This window comes from Pezoporus flaviventris, unplaced genomic scaffold, assembly GCF_033815535.1.
Source record: "Pezoporus flaviventris isolate CSIRO_AGI_PZ_B2104156 unplaced genomic scaffold, CSIRO_AGI_Pfla_v1 ptg000013l, whole genome shotgun sequence".
Taxonomy (NCBI): domain Eukaryota; kingdom Metazoa; phylum Chordata; class Aves; order Psittaciformes; family Psittacidae; genus Pezoporus; species Pezoporus flaviventris.
Window position 1 is genome coordinate 13730390 of NW_026892561.1, and position 18657 is coordinate 13749046.

The window sequence follows — 18657 nt, forward strand, 5'->3', positions numbered from 1 at the left end:
CATGCTCCACATCACCATCACTAAAGCTAAATCAAATCCATTCCAAAGAAGACAAATCACTTTTGACTCTGTTAGCATGGGTAGGTTATCTGCAGGATGGGAAGATAAATTTGTTTACTTTCCTGAAGTTCTTTCATTGGCATAGATTGGCTACGATTAGTTTGCTAAGTACTCTTGAGTTGATGCACAATCTTTTTTATTTTTGCAGCATTTGACAAGTATTTGCTCATGTCCTAATTCTGTCCGTATTACTTCAGGCTACCAATCTCTACCTTCATTTAAACTCTTACATTTCCTTTTTTTCCAATGGTAATCTAAGCACCTTCTGTCCCATTTTTTATTCTTTTCTAAACTTTTCCAGCTTTATATACCCTTTATACAATATCCTAAAAAGAAAAGCTCAGAATATTCCAAATGAGGCTTTACTATTTCTCTGTATTTAACTTCTGATTTATATTTATCACTTCTAGAGACGTAATGCATGCCAAGACTCTGTTTACCTTCTTGCTGCTACCAGACATTGTGCAGATGGCTAATGCATTATCCTTAATCACTCTCAGGTCTTGCTACTGCTCTGTTTTGTAGCTGAGTATTCTTATTTGTGCTGTAAAATTTGCATCATATGGTTCTGCTCTCCATCTCTACTTTTCCTTACTCAAGGGATAATCATACCCTATTGAATCAGACTGGAATTGAAGACCATGGCATAGAGATGCTTTGCAGGATGGTTGCATACTTAAAACTGCAAGAAAAAATTGCAAATGTTGTTTCTGCATTCTGTATTCTCTCCGTCCTCCCCCCAGCCTTTCCTTTTCATTCAGGGAAATACAGCAAGTCATTCCAGCTGACGACTCAGAAATCAAGTGGCTAGAGATGTTTGGGAATGTATTTCATATGGATATTTTATAGCTAATAATGAGCCTTATTAAGACCAAGTAGTGCCAGAGGCCAGAAGTCCATAGTATATTTTCAAGTCCAAAAACTAGCTGACAGGATGTGCTGAATAAAAAAAGCCCTACTGGAGTGCCTCTGTTTATGCCCAGTATAGCACTCTGTGTCCTGTATGGTTTAATATTACATTTCTATACACAGAAGCTATCATAACATCTTTGCTCCCCTCCTCACAACATACTTTCTTACACAGAAAGGAATCAATCATGGATTTAAGTAATACTCTCTACAAGCTGAGCTTTGAACTCAAGCTCCCTGAATATTGTCCTAAAGAGCTCTGTGAGCAACCCAGTAGCCACTGTGGCCATGACAGAATTGAATGACTGTTTGCTATTTGTGTAACTAAAATAATTCTAAAATTCCAGTTCCCAAACTGATTTGCTTGTCAACATGGTTTTAGTGCCTCTGACTGAATGGGTAGACAGGAAGCAAGAGCAGCTCAAACACGAAAAGAATAAGTGAATCTTCCTGTTTAAATTGCAGCCTGCTAATTTGTACTTCCCATTCTGAAGCACCATCACAAGAAATCTCCATTTCTACTTGAGTTCAGAAGGAAGAAAACAAACCATTTAGGAACAGCATGTGAATTGGCTGAGCTGTTAGGTCACAAAAAGTGCTCTGTTTGCAAAACATCCATTTAGAACCTCATTACTCCAAATGAGTTCCACCTGCACTCCATTATCACAGCTTTTGTGCTGTTTTTCTTTCTTTCTTTTTTCTTTTTAAGTGTAGGAAAATTTCACCTTATCTAGAATCAAGTGTGTGAAACTGCAGGCAACAGTGTTAGGTGGTCAAGCTTAAATTAAGCTTTAACTTCGTGGGTGAAACGTGTAATTGAGAGTAAAAAAGCTGTACATAAAATGCTGCTTCATTATAAGTAATAGGGTTAAAGGAACATTTGTGGTCTGTCTCCTGACCTTGATCAGGTCTTAGACTATATGCACTTTTGTAAGTGGAATGTATTATTCAAGTCTATGCCAGGAAACAAAAATACTTTATGAGAAACTGATTCCTTTCCTTTGATTCCTTAAATAAGACAAAGGACAGTGAACAAGGACACTAAAGATAAAGGCAGGAACTCCAAGAGGCAAATAGGATTCCTTCTTTGAGCAAGTCATTTTTATCCTAGAAATTTTGAAATATAGAAGGTTGATATTTTGAATTTCAACAAATAGCTAATTAACAAAAATTGTCAGCTATGCTCTCATCCCACCTGATTTTCCAAACACATGTCAAGATGCTTAAAAGTTGTGAAAAGCTGAAAGCATTTTCATCATGCCCTGTCTTCCTGATTCTGTGTTTTCCAACCAGCTTTTCTTCCAACCAGCTTCTCTTCCAGCCAGCTACCCAAATCTAAAGAACTGTTTTAACATACTACGTGGAGAATATTCTTGTCTTTCAGCTTCCCACTTATTTCTTGCCTTTAAAACTTTGTCCTTTCATTTGGCCTTGCCTATTGCAGAGTTTTACTGCTACTCATGTCTGTTTACAAATAAGTCATGCTATTTTCATGAAAAAGTCAGTCATGACAGTCTCCAGGGGTTCAGAGCAGCATCTATACACTGCAAGACTGAAGTATTGTTTATTCTGGAGAGTTTTTGATGCATTATAGTGTTTTCTATGAGATTTTCATAGAAATGCCTTGTGGTATTTTGGTATTCCACTTAAACCATCAGAACAAATTTCCGTTTCACATCCCATGTCAGGGTCATTCATTTCCTTTGAACAATTATCCCATATAACCCTTCTAGCTAGGCATTAAGCTCTGTAGCCTAAAAAAGAGAAAAAAATTCCTGATTTTGTTCAACACTTAGATGAAACCAAGGTCTCCTGGTGGTGGTTAAAGGGAAAAGTAAATAGTTAACAGGCTAGTAATCTAGTTGCAGAAATGAGACCCGTGTCTCTTCTATGGTAATTGGCTAGTCAGTATACTGACTGCTTTTGATTATTAGCAAAACTATTTAAACTGTTTTCCTTAAATCTGGAGTCATACCCAATTTTTAGAACCTATCAGTGCAGAAGAAATGAAATTTTTTTCATCCAAACACAGCTTTCCCTATACTTTACTAATAAGATTTATAACTTATTCTGTCTGGACCACTTATATTACATATGCAAAAATTCATTAGTACATGTTAGCTTTCAACCTGCCAATCAATGCAAATTATGTCAAATTATATATGGTGGTTTATATATTTGGATTATTGTCACTATCTAATGAAAAAGTATTCTACTTCAAAGCCGAGGGGACCCATGGCATATAGTAATAGAAAAAGAGCCAAAGGGTTTATTAAATTTGACACCTAATCTTTCCATCAAGCTTATAAAAATTCAGTAGTGGCCTAGAGCATTAAAAGAAGTGCCACTGCAAGATGTAGTGTTCTGAGCCACTGCTGTAAAAATACAGTGTTAATATAAGTGGTAAGGAGCTAAATAGTTCTTATTTATTTTGCTATACAATCATGTTGCACTTAAGCATATGAAGCATTGTCTTAAGTCTGGGAAGATGGCTAAAGCAGGTATTTCACCAAAAAGCAAGAGGCTACTCCTGTGGTATTTAGCATTGTTTTACTGATTTAAAACACTGTAACAATAAACGATACAACCTTCCAAAGCGCCAGTCTCTTTAGCCTCCTAACAGTGGCTCAGTTGTTTAATTGCTATACAAAGTTGTTGTGGTTTAAGCCCAACCTGTAACTCAGAACCAAGCAGCCACTCACTCACACCCAACCCCCTTCTTCCTCCCCCTGCTCCCAGAGGGATGGGGAAGAGAATCTGTCCTGGGTTCAGCAGTAGCAGTCATTTTTCTCCTTCTTGGTAGCTGGTGTAGTGCAGTGTTTTGACTTTCAGCTCGGGAACAGAGCTGATAGTGATGTTTTGGTTTGGCCAAGGACTTTGTGAGCCTCATGCTCTGCCAGGGGGGAGGGGAAGCCAGGAGGAAGCAGAGACAGGACACCTGACCCAAACTGACCAAAGAGGTATTCCATACCACAGCACGTCATGCCCAGGATGTAACTGGGAGTTAGCCGGAGGGGCTGGGAGACTGCAGGGTTGGAGGAGGTATCGGTCGGAGCTTGGTCGGGCTTGGGGGGGGCGAGTGATCGGTCGGCTGGTGCTGAGGTGTTGTATTCTCTTCCCTTGTTATTTCCTTTATCATTATTATCATTGGTGGTAGCAGTAGTGATTTGTGTTATACCTTAGTTACTAAACTGTTCTTATCTCAACCCGTGGGAGTTGCATTCTTTTCGATTCTCCTCTCTGTCCCTCCGGGAGCAGGGGGAGGGCAAGAAAGGGGGGGAAGTGAGCGAACGAATTACCTGACTGGGTTTAAACCACGACAGAATCGAAAGAATGTAACTCCCATGAGTTGAGATAAGAACAGTCCAGTAACTAAGGTATAACACAAAACCACTGCTGCTACCACCAATAATAATAATGATGAGGGCAATAACGAGGGAAGAGAATACAACTGCTCACCACTCGCTGACTGATATGCAGCCCAACCCGAGCAGTGATCTAGCCCTTCCCAGTAGCTCCCTCCAGTTTACATACTGCGCATGACGTGCTGTGGTATGGAATGCCTCTTTGGTTAGTTTGGGTCAGGTGTCCTGTCTCTGTTTCCTCCTGGCTTCCCCTCCTCCCTGGCAGAGCATGAGACTCAGAAAGTCCTTGGTCAGAGTAAACATTACTGAGCAACAACTAAAACCATCGGTGTTATCAGCGCTGTTCCCAGGCTGAAAGTCAAAACCACAGCACTGCACCAGCTACTAAGGAGGAGAAAAATGACTGCTACTGCTGAACCCAGGACAAAAGTACAAGAGCACCACATAATCAAATCACCTACTCAAAGGGTCTAGAAATACCCTTAACATTAAGAAGACTCCACGGTTATGAATTTCTCTCTGAAATAATGTAGTTGTGGAGAACAAAATCTAACCTAGATCCCGTTTCTCTTAAATCGGGTTGTCTATTGTCTCTTCTAGCATGGTATTACTCTTGCATGATAAGCATAATCACAGCAGTTCCTGTTGCTTAGCTTGAATGAATTACCTGTCCAGAAAGGAAAAATGCAGACTGGTTGGGCTGTGGTCTGTGCTGCTTTTCAAAGACCTCTGTTGCTCTAAGTTTCTACCCCAAGAGCAGTCCTAGGGGGGCATGTTCCCATCTTGGATCTCAGAATGCTGATGAAACCTTAACAATCAGAATGTTGTTTTATGCATAAAGAAAAACTGCATAGTTGACACTAAATTCTGGGTTTAGCCACATTAGTCTTTTAACTGCCGAGTAGCCCAAATTTTCTACTTGCTTCAGAAAAATATCATTAATAATGCAATGAAAATATTATATAGGAAAAGATGTTCCTAGTGACTACTGCTTTACTTTAGCGCTATACCTTGCCTTCCAGTATTCCCCTGTATCCCAAGGCTGCCAGTTCCAGTATTCCTAAAGGGTTCAGGAAAGGGAGGTTTAGCATGTGAAATTATTATGCTGAGACTTTTTTTTGGATGTTTATGATGCCTATGGCGAGCCTTTCATTCTCCTCAGTCTTAGGGGTCTGCCTGAGGTCTTTTATTTTTTTTTTTAACTAGTAATGTTAAAAATCGTATCTATTGGATTACTAACTGGTAAATAACTATTTAGTTTCAATTCATAACTTCTGTGAAAAGCTGAGCTTTTGCCATACTGTTCTGCACACTTATCCCATGCTAATCTAAATGTTTTAGTGAATTTAAATTGGTGTGTTTTTCAAGATTTTTACTGTAGTACCTCAAGTGGCCAAATGCTTAGTTGGTTTAATCCATGTACTTCTGTCAACATCAATTAATCTGACATAATGACAGTGCAAGATTGTAACCACTACACTTTTATTAACCTGTGATCAGGAAAAGACCTCAACTATTTTTGGTGAGAATGGAGATAAGTAATTAATTTCAAAGATTTTTTTTTATTTTAAACTGTGTCTCATTTTGTTCCCTCTTCATGGCTGAATTATATGAGATGCTGGATCTGTCAGTTAAAATGACAAATTTCTAACTCAATCTCTGTTAATTCCTTGAGACAGATGAATGTATAAAATACTGTGTGTAACTACACAAATTACAGATTTAGTGAGTTTGATTGCTATGCTTTGCTCATTCTGTTTTCTGTTCCTAACATTCCTGTAGTGTGTATGTCCTATATATTAATTTTCATAAACTTTAACAATTATTGCATGACCTTAAGTTGACATCTGATAATTTGTTTACCTAGATTACTTGCAAAACACTTAATTTGAATTGAAAATTTGCACTCTTTATCAGTTTACAAATAAATTGGATTTTTAAAACGAGCAAACAGCTGCTTTTTACATGGAACTGTGGATATCAAAGATAAAAATGTAGGTGACTTTCTCCATTGTACTCAGTGAAAGTGTCTTTCTGGTAGTGGCTGAAGTAGAAGGTTGCAACACAATGACATGTTTTAGCCTTGATTCCATGAAGAGGTCCCATTAATTCTAAAGCTACTACCATGAAAAGAAAGTCCAACGAATACATAATTGTGTGAGTCAAAGATATAATTGCAGTGCCCGGAGCAAAGGATTTATCTCATGCTTTTAATACTTCTTTTGAAAAACTATAACAAATTAAATTATTGATTTCTTATTCTCTTAATACTGACATTAACAGGTCTATGCAAATATATACAGATCTACCTGGTTTAGAAAAGCAGCAAAAATATTTCAGATCAGAAGGGAAATCTGAGTAGTTACACTTTTGTTGAAGAAGGAGACAAAGCACCTGTTGCAAAAGAACTATTATTGCTTGTAACACTTTCACTTATTTTCCTTTATAGTATTTCCTATCCAGTTGGCTCCCCATAAGAAGACTCAGTTTCTACTCTGCTGTCCCATTTCCCCCAAAGCAACTAATCCGAATGAACAACCTACTCATGGCAGAAATGTTTAGACAGGAAACATGGGAAAAATTACCATAAGCTCATTCAAGATGTGCAGATGGTTCTTATAGTGTAGCACAGGGAATACTACAAGATTACTGCAGGGTATTATTTGTCAAGTTATACCAATAAAGAGGAGAAAAAATAATTGTAAAGTTGAAATAGATCCAAGCAACTACTTTGAAAAATGTATTTATGTTACGAATAGCACTGTGGTTTTAACCTTACTGAAGTTCAGTGTAATGTAACGTACAGGCTCTATTAAATGTTCTAAACTCTGGGCTATGAAAATGTCTAAAGCAAACCCAAAAGAATGAAGAAAATGGAGAACAGTATGCTTATGTGCTTTTACTTAAGGATCAAATCCTTTCTGGATGGAGATGAGAGTTGGAGTGGTTAAAACGCTTCCATAACTTCCAGAAAATTTCTCTGTAACTAGAGAGATGATGTTGCTGTTAAAAAAAAAAAAAAAGAAAAAGGCTTTGGAGAACATATTTATTCAAAAAGTACAGGGAGTGAAATAAAAATTATAACTGTCATGGTAACTCTTGTCATTTTGTTTCTTGGGTTTTTTTTCCCAGTCTCAGTCTCCTTACTGTCAATGCTGCTTGCCTGCTGTTCACTGCCTGCTGTTCATTGTCTCTTGCTTTGCAGAGAGAATTCTTTTGCTAAATCCTACCAGAAGAAATCTGGATATAATTGACTCAGGTCTGAGCCAGGTGAGTGCAACCTGTACCAACCTTGTTTCCCACAGTCCAGGAAGCCACCACAGTCACAATGACTACACACATGTCTTTGTGCTGTAATCCATTAGCTCACGTACCCGCTGGGTGTCATGCTATTCACAGTCATTCTCAGTAACTGTGACATTGGCCTCTTTCAGTACCAGGTACTCTGAAATGGGAAACCTCAAAATAATAGGACATTATAACCAAAGCTGAGACTTCAAGGAAACTCTAAATAAAAGGTATGGACCATGCACTCATGAGGGAGCAAATTTTTGGCAGTACAAATGAGACACTTAATGGATCCACAAAGATACGTAAGCAAGACATGCTATTAATCTCTAGTCATATCACTATGTGGAATATCACTGAAACAGATTCTAAAAGACCAACACTTGTTCCAGAGAGAAGCTGTATTCTGGATTATGTTTGATCCAATCCAGTGACAAAAAACTAAAAGAAAATCAAAACCACAACAAAACAACAAAAAGCAGAGTAAAGAATGAAAATGATAACCATCTGACTCACATGTTTTTCTCTCTAAAGATTTTCCTATATGTTTCATGTTGTATATAGTTAGTAGAACACTGAAAAGCACAAAGTAGATAAACATGCAGGAACCCTTTCTGTAAATTGCAGTGCTCTTTCAGAGCATCAGATTGTTTCCAGTGATTAGATACCCATTAGTATCAATAGACCTTTTAATGAAACAGTGCTAGTTTTAAGTTTCTTTTGTGGAAACCGGTTTAGCACATCTCTGAACAGACCCTATAAAGTCCTTAAGGTTCTGCACCTGATACTCTGCATTACAATTTCTGTACATTATACTGCTAGTCCTAAAGTAAGTCCTCCACATAATCCAAACCTGGAAGTTAGGAAGACTGTATGCCAGATATTATCCAACATGGAAACACAATAAGGGCATTATGATTGATTGCAAAAAAGCCAGAGGTAAATCAAGCACAGACAAAACTGGCAGCAAACTGGGATTTGTCTGTCAATATAGGATTCTTACATTGAGAGTGCATTGAGAAAACTTTTTGTAAAGAGTAATACTCATAAGACTGTTCTGATGAACATGCATTATTATTTCTAAAGGGGAAAAAAAAAAAAAAAAGAGGTAGCAGATGTGTAGAAAACCAAAGATCTGTGAGATTTGTTATTGGTTGATGGCATTTGTCAGAGTTTCAAAAGTTAGGTTTTTCTGATCAGTCTGTGCTTACTGTGCCTCCAAGGGCTGAAATTTCTGATGGGCAGGTCCTCTCAATTCATACCATTCGTGCCGACATCTGGATTCAATGAATAGATGCTCTAGCTGCTTTTTATGCTCTAATGAAATAAAATAAGGGATTAGCATTTGTTTAAAGCGAATCTGGTCATCATTATCTCTTTTGTTTTCACTGTGGAAACTTTCAATCCGGGCCTCTCAAACTGGAATCCTTATTAATAAAATTTCACTGAGAGACTCAGTGTGTTAGTTGCTGTTAGTCCACAGCTCTAACTTGTCTAAAGTAACCTTACCTCTCTTGCTGAAACATGCATGGTGAGGCTTTTGGGTACTTAACAGTAAATAATTCTACAGATCCTCTCTGGCTGAACTACACCTTTTGGCAATGCAGATAGCCGTAGGACCCTCCAACCCTAAATGGAGTATTAGTTTGGGATTCAGATATCTGCAATCCGTAAGTCCAACAATGACTACTCGAAGGACGTCGGAAGAGAAGTTTAATGCCTTTGCTGGCCGCTACCTGTCCATCACCAGAATGATTTTAATTTATATAACTGAAAGCAGTGCGCACCGCATCTCTAAATCTTGAGTCTGCACTTGAAGCTCAGAAGTATTTGCCATTTTACTGTTCTGTTTGGATCCAGATTGCCATAGAGAATTATGGCCAAGGCCCATCAAATGGAGCAAAGCAGCACCACATACCATTTGAGAACTATAGTACTGAACAAAGCTTGCGCTCCTCTGAGTCTAAACTCTGTGTCAAGACAGAGACCATCTGGTCTTTTCCTTAGACCAACAGTTACCAAACTAGAAATCATGCTTCTGGAAGCATGACTGCAAATGCTGTTCTGAATCCAGCCACAAAGATAATTTGAAAACTGCTGCCTTAAATATTGTTCAATATCCTGTTTACATGAAATGTGGAAAATGTAAATTAATATAGGCACTATTGCAATGATTCTAAACTCCTCAAGGGTAGTCTCCTTACTGTAGAGGAAACTTGCTAAGGTCAAAACATATTTTCCCAATTTTTATTGCCAATGTATACCAAAGCAAACAAGACCACTGTGTGGGTACAAGGCTCTGTATTTTTCTCCTCTCTTTCAAAACCTTTCTTTGTTGCAAGTGGGTTTTTTGGTTGGTTGGTTGGGTGAGTGGGGTTTTTTTTGTTTTCTTTTGTTGTTTTGGGTTTGTTTTTTGTTTTTTGTTTTTTAAACAGGGAGTGGAAATAATTCTCCAGTCTGAAATTTAAAAGAGTCTCGATCACCACTTCCCTTAAACTCCCAAAATACCCAAAGTGCTGTGATCTTCATGTCATGTATTATGGTGCATATCCTTCCCCTAAAAGCAGACTGTGAAACAAACTTGAGGCTGCTTTGTATCCTTTTCAGTATACCATGCTGCAATATGTTTGTACAGTTTTACTCTTTGCCTTCTGAGTATTTGGTCCTTTATCCTTATAACAAATACCTTGTAGTTTCACTGTACTTTGGCACTGGACAAAAATTATCTTGTACTTTTATGCTGACCTTCCTTTCATAAGAATTTCAGAATAGAGACAAATTAACAAAGCTGATAAGTCCTGTGGAAAATTCTATTATGCCTCCTGTAATGATAGCTAAAAAAGCTGGCATACAAAGAAGAGGACCTCTTCTTTCTTGACTTTGTATTTAGTTCATTGTCTACCTTGACAGCTTACGGAATATGTTTGCCAATTTTTCTTTCCCTCCAATTTAATTTAAAAAAAAAACTTAAATGACTCTCATTTATGTACAGATTTTGGCCATGGCTCAGGAGTACACTCAGGCATATATTTTATTTCTCTTCAAGACAGCATATAAGCACCTGAGCAAAAAAAAACACACAGGTAAGGGTTCCGAGAAGCATTAGGTAAACTCAAAATGTGAGCTGAACAAAGGTGCACACATACAGTCTTATGTTCATCTGGAAAGCTAATTCCCCTTCCGTTTTTCTCTTTCCTCAAAGAAAAGACATAGACAAAGCTGCCTGTCAGCAACGCTATGAAAAGATATTTTAAAAAAAGGGCAAAAATTTTGGACAGGCAGAGGAGTGAGGGGAAAACAGTGTGGGAGACAGCCTGGCAGACACCAAAGTCAGTGAAGAGGAGAGCGAGGAGATGCTCCAGGAGCCAGAGCAGAGATTCCTTTGCTGTCTGTGGAGAAGACCATGGTGAACAGGGGAAATAAATGTATGAGGAGTAAGGTACAGCAGAGAGCAGCTGTTATGAACTGACCACAGCTCTCACTGTCCATCCTCCTGTGATGCTCAGGGGTGGGGAAGTAGATAGATGAGTTGGAAATGAATGAGTGAAGTTGAGTTTGTGGAAAAGCAGGGGAAAAAGGTGCTATTTCAATTTTATCTTTGTTTCCAATTTACCAACTCTATTTTAACTGTCAATAAATTAATTTTCCCCAAGTATGTTTGGTCCATGACAGTAACTGTTATCTTCCTGTCCTTATCTCAACCCATGAGCTTTTTCATTTTATTTTGTCTGCCTGTCCTGTTGAGCTGCGGAGTGAGACTTTCTGGGTGGGCATCTGGCAGTCAGCCAGGATCAACCCAACACAAGTATAAATTATTTCCATCACAGGTGATACACGGAGCTCTTTCTGCATGGTCCATGTACAATGAATACCAGCTTCAATGGTTAAATATTATGTCACTGTGAACACATTCAGAAATCTGTGAGGATACATTACTAAAATAAGTTTTAAAGAAACTTTCTCAAGCTACTAATTGTCAAGAGACAAATTTAAATATTTGTGATTACTGAGGAGAGGGAGAGCTTATACACTTTTCTGCAGGAAATGTTTTCTGTGACCAAAATAAAAGCATATTTAAGATTAGCCAGGGACATCAGTTGTTCTAGTGACACATTTTGGGAGGGGATTCTTCAAATAAGCCTGGTGAGCTTCTGAGTAGGATAAGAGTAACTTTGGGTGTAGAAGTAGGTATTTCATGAAGAATTTAGTAGGATCACATTGCATATCCTTTACCTAACCTGAATGAAAACTCCTGCAGAAACTTGTTACAATAATGGTTTTAATTTTCTAGCACTGAAAGATGTTGCAGATGATGATACAGTAATTACTGTGCAATGAGCACATTAAGAAACTGCATAACTTAAAATGACTTTATTGCTCCAATTGCTGATTTGAGAATGGAAAATACTCCCAGTACTATTATAAACAGTGGATATATTGGTGAACTTTGCAGAAGAGTTCATCTTTGCTGCTTGCCAATTTTACAGCCCTATAGGAAGAGAAATCGTTTAACTAAGCCACTGTAAAGAGCACCACAATTACCTGTGACAAACATAAAATATTGCTGTATTTATTAGGCATCTTTTTATCAACTGTTGCAAATGGTACCTTGCAAAATAAGATGTCTCAGATAAATATATGAGAGCAAAGAAATGCAGTTCTGAAAGAATGGGATGCTAAAAAATATTTGAAAGACATTTATCTTGCATTTCTAGAGAAAGATTTAACATTTGAAAAAAAAACCCTAAGATCTGGTGGCCATCAATACATGTTGCTAAGTTCATTTCTTCACAGGCTTCAAAACATGAAAGGTGCTTATTATTATAGGAAGAATTTCACATTTTGGAAGAACTGGAAGATTTGAGTCTACGTAATATTTTTAGTTTAATGGTAGGTTTTTATTATATTCATAGTTAAAATGCAGTCCTTAAATGTATTTATAATTGAAGCTGATTGCAAGTTTTCAGTGAAATGCAGGTAAATTTTGTCAGAAATTAGCCTACAGAAAGTGGAGACACAAAAGAGCGAATTTTCTCAGCTTTGTTAATTTGATTCTCTTCTGAAATCCTTATGCAAGAAAGGTCAGCATAAAAATACAAGATCATTTCTGTCCAGTGACAAAGTAAAATTTTTAGTTAGCAGGCTTACTTCAGTTAGCCAGCAGTCTGCAAGGCAGGGATCGTTGCAGCAGATCAGATCCAGTGACAAGTGTCTGCTGTGATTCAGAAAAAGAATTATTCAGTAACCCAAATATCCATTGACAAATTATCTAGTGTTTAATCTATTAGCTACTTTTGCCACAGAAATTTTTTTTATTAAAATTTTGTATGTTTTGGATTACTTCTAATTTGAAGCACATCAGGAACAATTTTGCAATCTTATTTTGCTGACATTATGAAAAATGTGTTTCCATACCAGCTTTTTTTTTTACTTTATAATAATTTTTCAAATATAAAACAATTTCAAGTCATGTCTAACTGACCTTACAGGTATAGTTGATATCTAAGTGATAGTATTCCACAGATTAGCTGCATTTCCTCTCCTTCTGTGCTGTCATGATGCTACAAGGCAGTATCAGAGCCCTTCAGGCGCCATGTGTGCAAACTCACAATAAGGCAGAATGCTTTAACCAAAAGAGTTCCAGCCTCACTAAGATCAAAGACTAACAAGTAAACATAAGAGATAATTTCAGGCAGTGAGGATGGAGGATTAAAGCAGTAATAAGATCCTTCAGTTATAGTCACCAGTTGTGTGCCTAAATGGATGATGAAGCCACAGTCTATCTATAACCAAAGCAAGCTGGACAGTCATATTCTCCTCACAGGGCATATGTATGGAGTCCCACAGGCAAGAGGTACCAAAACCTTTTAGGTTCCCAAAAAAATCTCCACCTGCACTATGTTAAGAGTTCAGCTTCAGTGTCAACTAACAATAAATACTATTATACCATCAGCAGTGACTCTACCTAACCCCTACTGAGTTCACTGATCTCATACATAATTTGCAGCAAAACCATAGAGCAAAATGAGGCCATCATAGCCTCCATGTTTCTGTGAATAGTTTCTTTTTGTATGTGTTCAGCCATGAGTAGCAGGAAAAGTACAACCCATGTTCAGTTCGCAGGGAAATAAATGACCAAATGAAAGGACAAACACAAACAAAATTCATCTAGTAGGGAAACATGATGGTGACTGACAACTCCTTTGAGAACGGAACATTGCAGCAAAAGTCAGATTAATAATATTATGACTATTTTTATGAGAATGTCCTCCTACATTCTTTAAGTTTTTGTTCTTATTTTCTGTATTTTCCTACAGTTTTTAGGATCATATATAAGTATTTAGTAACAGAATTTGGGATTAGAGAAAAAGGAAAGCTGCATGAAGCTATAGTAGTTAGCAGACAAAACCATTCTCTGTTTTAAAAACTCCACAACTGCTAAGGCAGAACGACTTCTCCGTTTCTGAAACTGGTGTTGAAGGCTGTAATGGGATAAGTAATTGGGTAACCTGCTAAGCCCTTACCCACTGCTCCCTCCGCTACAGCAGAATGGGTAAGAGAATAGGAAGGGCAAAAGTGAGAAAAACCCATGGGTTGAGATAAAGCCAGTATAATAAGCATAGCCCCCGACAACCAAGAACAACAAATATAAAACCAAAAAACCCAACTGATGACAAGGCAATCACTCACCACCTCCCACAAGCAGATTGATGCCTAGCTAGTCTCTGAGCAATGGTGAGTTTGGAAAAATTCAACCCCCAGTTTTATTGCTAAGCATGACATCATATATTATTTTTTATTGTGGTTTAATCCCAGCCAGCAACTAAGCGCCACACGGCCGCTCACTCCTGCCAAAAGGATGAAGGAAAAATTTAGAAAAGTAAAAGTAATAAAACACATGGGCTGAGATACAGACATTTTAATAGGTAAAGCAGAAACTGTGCACATAAGTAAAGAAAATGAGGAACTGATTCACTACTTGCCATCAGCAGGCAGGTGATCAGACACCTCCAGGAAACAGGGATCCATCACATGTAACAGCTACTTGGGAAAACAAATACCATCACTCCAAACATCCTTCTACTTCCATTTTCTTCCCCACAGCTTTACATGCTGAGCACGACATCCTATGATTGGAATACCCCTTTTTTTCAGTTGAGATTAGCTACGCTGGCCGTGTCCTCACCTTCCTCCCACAGCCTTATGTACTTCCAGCCTACTCACTGGTAAGGTAGTGTAGGAAGCAGAAAAGGCCTTGACTCTGTGTGAGCACTGCTCAGCAACAGCTGAAATATTCCTGTATTATCAACACTGTTTCCAGCAGAAATCCACCCATCACCCCGTACCAGCTGCTATGAAAAAAATTAACTCTATCCCAACCAAAACCAGCACAGGTATGGAATATCCAGTAGGTCAGTTAAGGTCTCAGCTTAGGTGTGTCCCCTCCCAAACTCTTGCCCACCCCCACCCTCTGGCCTTTGGGCTGGGAGGGTGTATGGAGAGACAGCCTTGATGCTCTGTGAGCACTGATCAGCAATAGCTAAAACATGGGTGTGTTATCAACACTGTTTTAGTCCTGAATCTAAAACACAGCCCCATGCTTTACCACAGCCAGACCCGGTACAGAGGCCTACAGAAATATAAATATTCTTAAGCAACGTTTGACTGTTCTATAGCAAACTAAACTACGTAGAGATTCAATGTATTTTTCCAATCACAATTTTGGTGGTGAGGTCACTTTTTTAGTGAGTAATTTGTTTTGAAGGTGTGCCAGTAGAGATTTTTTTTTGTTAGACTTTACTGATCTTTTCTTCTTCTGTTGTGAAAGGAAAATTCATGTTTGAGAAGTTCTTTTATTTTTGTGAGGAGAACAAAGTAAATATCCTTGTTCTTGTTTTCCCATTTTTTCTTAATTTTACAGAGAAATTTTTTTTACTCGTTCAAAACTCAAAGAAGCTGTGTTTTCTTCAAGTACTCATAACTAGTTGGTTTGGATTTTTTTGCTATTTATGCAGTTCTTTGCACTGACAAGATCATAGTGCTGACTACTGGATTTGAAAAAAATAAAATCATGTTATGCTTACTTCTTAAAAGTAGACAATAACTGGAGCATTAACTGCAAGGCACAATTAGAAGGCAAAGATTAGTTAACTCCATATAACCATATTCAGGTTAATATACACATTAGGTTTTAGCTACAAAATTTTTCAGATTCTGAAAGCACATAATTGTCTCAAAAAAGTAACTGCAAATTACTTTATATACTAACAATGAATTGTCCAATAAATTCCAGTAGTTGGTTGAAAAGATCTTTCATTGCCTTTAGACAGTCCAAAGAGTGCTCAGTAAGAACAGTTACTTCAGGGCTGTTCTGTCAGGTTTGGGTGTTGTTTTTGGTTTTTTTGTGTTTTTTTTGTTGTTGTTGTTGTTTGCTTTTTGTTTGTTTTTTTTCTTTTTACCTAGCAATGTAAAGTGCACAGCTAATGGGGACACTGAGATTATCCTTTTTTAATGTGTTTTGCAGTGTTGCTTTTCATGTTTTTTTAATCTGGGAAAAAAAAAAACAACCAAAAAAACAACAAAACAAGCAAGGAAACAGATGTCTGATCTCCTAATGTTCAAAACAGGAACACAACTTGGTGCTCTGCTGTGTCAGAGTTTCTGCCAAAAAGGGAGTGTTATTTCTAAGGTTGAGCAAAATCAAGACAGTTAGCTCAAAACAGGATGCACAAGTTTTTCGGATCAAGTCCTAAGATTTTATTTACTTTCCCTTCAATGTCATTTAAAGAAATGCAACTGAAAATATGGCTTTCTGGTAGACATTTGCACTGCCTGAAATGTATACATTACTGCTGCCCTGTGATTCAGCAAAACACATACTAGAGAGTAATCACGGATATAGCGCATGCTTAAAACCAAGCAGAGTGCTTCACAGAAAACATTTGGGCTTTGTGCTCTATTGTTTTGACAAATGGAGAATGTAATCAAATAAATTATGTAAGAGACATCTATTTTATTGCCTCCTTTTCTTTGTGACTGAGAAGAACTTTATATCTTCTTGGTACTGGCCACCAACCAGCTGGGAAGAAGTAGAAATGTTACAAGAGTGATGGCTGCTGCTGACAAGAACACATACCTGTTGTGTGCCAAAATGATCCAGCCCCAACCCAAGCTGTTGCAAGACAAGAACTGTAAAAAAAAAAAAAAGATGACTTTATACATATATTACCTATTTTTCATATCATTGTGTTTGAATTGGAAATTAGGTAAATGGAGTTCATCCATTCAGATTCTGCATGCTTTTTCTATCTCATTAGCTCCCTAGCCCAGGCAAATGATAAATGCTTGTAATATTGCTGTATTTTAAGTGCATGCTAGACACTAGAAATGCATTAAACAGACTGTTCAAAAAACTGTATTGTTCTTGTTCATTGTCATTAGCAGCCTATGTATTTTGATTCTTATGAGGTAATGACATATAATAACAAAGGTTATTTTCAAATCTTACTACATATCTTTTGCTCAGCTCATTTCTATGGGAGATAACCACATCTACTGAGATAATGCACAAGATGTAATTCAGGGAATAACTGTCAATTTGAACCAGTATCTGTAAAATAATCTATTTTCCAAAACCAAATTGCTTTCTCTACATGACCTTTTCTTCCCGTCATAACCACCTTATATAAAACTCTGCCTTGCTAGTGTGTAATTCCTTGACACTGCAAAGCATCAACTGAGAATTTCTCTGGTACCTGTCTGTTGTTCTTTTTTCCGTCCATGACAAATTTCTTGTATAATTTTTGTGAATAGATATTTTCCTTCTGCAAGCATTCATAAAGGGAAAGGACATATATTCTATTCAGGATCTCTTAACACCTTGAATACAACATCGTTTTTGCTACAAGTCTGTCTTTTGTACCAGACATCAAATATAACAGAACTTCATTTGACTCCATCAACCTTCCAAAAACTCATCCTGTCTCAAAGTGGGTCATGATCTTTTACATGCACCACAGCAAATATGTTGAGGAGTCTTCTATTTCAACATTTATTCTGTCCTCCACCATTAATTCAAATGCCTTTCAGTCTCTGACCTCTATGGAACAGAGATTTTCTGTGGTAATGCCTTGAGTCTGGAAGGAACTCAATTCTGACTGGAAGTAACACAACACTGCCAGCTAGATTTTATTTAAGTTTGTGTGACAGCGCTAAGTTCAGGTGGGGAATAGAAGTTTGACAGAAGAAGCATGGCTTCTGTATTTAAATACAAACACACTGAAAAATACACCTCCATTCCTCTACAACTGCTGAAGTGTTAGGAGAGCGTGTCTCACACTGCTTGTAAAGTCAGTGCTCTGTTCCATTTCCATCATATCAACTACTGGAAGTATACATTGCACTTTTAGGCATTAGATGCATAGGACTCTCTGCCGCAAGGCTTCTTCCTTCATTCTTTTACTTTTTTCTCTACAATTATCTTTTTCATTTTCTTGAAAGTAACAGAAAAGTTCAGCTAGCAAGAAAAAGTGAACACCTGAATATACCAGAGGTATTTTAAAAATGCCAAGCCCATATTTTTCCCTGCATGGCCATTGGTCATGGAAATACAGCCAGAATGTGCCTCAACTCAAAAAAGAAAAAAAAAATAAAAATCAGTAACAGTATCGTAGCACATTATTATTGTCATTGTCCCATAGATTTGAAGACAATTACTTCATCTTCTGTTCTAATGTCAGGGTTGGGAACTCTTTAAAGAAGTAATCTGATTATACCTATCAAACTGTGTAATAACAGCTATCATTTGCTTCATGTGGTAAGGAGAGTTTACAATTATAAACAATATCTACTATAGTCCAGCCATCAAATTCTTCTGTTCATTCAGAGACATAGTTTCTGATTCAGGCTGCTGTGTTTATTTACAGTGTAAAGAGAGTACCTTCTAGCACCCTACTAGTGCTCTTAATAATAGCTGTGAAAATTCTACAGAATAGACTTAAATCTTCTACGAGAAGGAGGTAGTAGATTGCCAACC